Source organism: Otolemur garnettii, unplaced genomic scaffold (assembly GCF_000181295.1).
Source record: "Otolemur garnettii isolate 467f Iridium unplaced genomic scaffold, OtoGar3 scaffold00100, whole genome shotgun sequence".
Taxonomy (NCBI): domain Eukaryota; kingdom Metazoa; phylum Chordata; class Mammalia; order Primates; family Galagidae; genus Otolemur; species Otolemur garnettii.
The window spans coordinates 6,529,804-6,532,072 of NW_003852495.1; the positions used below are offsets into that span (position 1 = coordinate 6,529,804).

General features: G+C 40.0%; 1 pseudogene; it reads right to left on the reverse strand.

The window, feature by feature from the left end:
• Nucleotides 1-1,460: 1,460 nt before the first annotated feature.
• The window catches only part of LOC105887620, a 3,712-nt pseudogene continuing 2,903 nt past the window's right edge, over nucleotides 1,461-2,269 (reverse strand).

Consider the following 2,269-nt stretch of genomic DNA (forward strand, 5'->3'; position numbering starts at 1 on the left):
GGCCAGTGCCCTACTCCTTTGAGCCATAGGCACCGCCCCCAGTGCATGTAATTTTGATGCTAAATTATCAGAACTTGGACACTAGGAGTCACTTTAGACATAACTTTTTACTCCCTTCAGCACTTCCCTAACATCTTCCCAGGCATCTTTACTTTCTGGCAATAACAAGATGTTCCAAACCCATCCTCAGTGTTTCCTGCCCAAAGTCATGAAGTTAGCTATCTTCCAAAGAATTTAGGTAGAAAGTAAACAAGCACATTTTTTTATATTTGCAAGGGGATATCAAATCAGATACAGGAGTTTCTATTGAAGTAATTTTTCTCATTAAAAGGTTTTGGTAGCCAGACCTGGGGGGCTAGGAATAAATCTAAAATAAAATTCTACTTTCTTTATATATGTTATTTTTTTGTTTGTTTTTTTTTTTTTTTTTTGAGACAGAGTCTCACTATGTCATCCTTGATAGACGACTGTGGTATCACAGCTCACAGCAACCTCAAAATTCTTGGGCATAAGTGACTCTCTTGCCCCAGCCTCCCAAGTAGCTGGGACTACAGGCGCCCACCACAACACCCGGCTATTTTGTTGTTGTCATTGTTGTTTAGCAGCAGGCCCGAGCCATGTTCGAAACCACCAGCCCTGGTGCATGTGGCTGGTGCCCTAACCATTGAGCTATGGGCTCTGAGCCTATATAGGTTATTTTCCTCCCCTCCCCTCCCTTTCCTCTTTTTTTTTTTTTTGACAGTCTCATTCAGTCGCCCTGGCATTGTAGCTTACAGCAGCCTGAAACTATTGGGTTTGAGCAATCCTCTTGCCTCAGCTTCCCAAGTAGCTGAGACTAGAGGTGTCTGGTTAGTTTTTCTATTTTTAATAGAATCTCATTCTTTTTTCAACAGAAAAATATTAAGTTCCTTAATAATGTGCAGTTTTTTTTTTTAAGTAGCTTTCTGTAAAGAACAGAGATAACTTTGTTTCTTTATCCTGACTTTTATTTTTTATATTTATTTATTTATTTATTTTTTGAGACAGGGCCTCAAGTTGTTGCCCTGGGTAGAGTGCTGTGACATCACAGCTCACAACAACCCCCAACTCTTGGGCTTGAGCGATTCTCTTGCCTCAGCCTCCGAAGTAGCTGGTACTACATGCCTGCCACAACGCCCATCTATTTTTTTGTTTCAGTTTGGCCAGGGCCAAGTTTGAACCCATATGGGCCAGGCACCCTACCCACTGAGCCACAGGTGCTGCCCTGAATCTTTCTTTTAAGGCATCACTTATCTTCATTAGTATAATCCTAAAATGTTGATAGTTCTGTAATACAGCATGTAGCTGGCACCTATTCTTGAGGCACATTCAAGTGTTTTGACAAACAGTAATAAAATATCTGTATGCCACAAATGTGTTAACCCTTCAAGCTTTACTGAGTCTGATTTCACCTCTTTTGGTCTTCCTTTTATCTAAAAACTTCAATCTCCAGGAGATCCAAGTTCCCCTCCTTGTTTTGTTTGTGTTGTTTTTAGTTCTAGCCTTTTGTGAAGTAGAGTTCTCTTTGATGCTATTCTTTCTGCAGATGAGGAGGGAAGGATGATACCATGCCTAAAACCATGGCTGATGACTGAAAGCTAACAGGATGGATGGATGCTGTTGGTGGCATGTTAGGAAGCAAAATTAGACTCTGAAATTCTTATGTCTTCTTTGTATATCTTCTAGTCTTTTCTGAAGCCTTGTATATTCTTCAAATAGAACTTTTTGCCTATTTAACTCTGATTTTCTGTTTCCAATTATTTGCCTCTGACACTTCTACTTTCTCCTGCAGTCTCTTCAATTTGTTTTCATGAAGAGATTTTCTCTTTCTGGGCAATTGCAGCACATGGGAGTTTCTCCTTAGTTTGATTATGCTTTTCTTCTCTCTCTGTGGTATGCTCATGAAACTTATGCTTTCCTTTCAACCACTGCATCCATCTCTCTTCCAATGTCTTTTAACCTCTAGTTGCACTTTTTCAGCTTGGCTCCTTAAATTTCAGCATTCTTGTTTTAACCTTCCCACCATTTCCTTCAGCATTTGGTTTGAATTCAACAGGTCATTCTCTGCCTGTGAAAGTGAGGTCACTTGGATCTGTAAATGACTGATTTGCTGTTTTTGGTCAGTAATTTCATTTTCTTTTTTCTTTCTTTCTTTCTTTTTTTCTTTTTTTTTTTTGAGACAGAGTCTCAAGCTGTTGCCCTGGGTAGAGTGCTGTGGCATCTGAGCCCACAGCAACCTCAGACTGTTGGG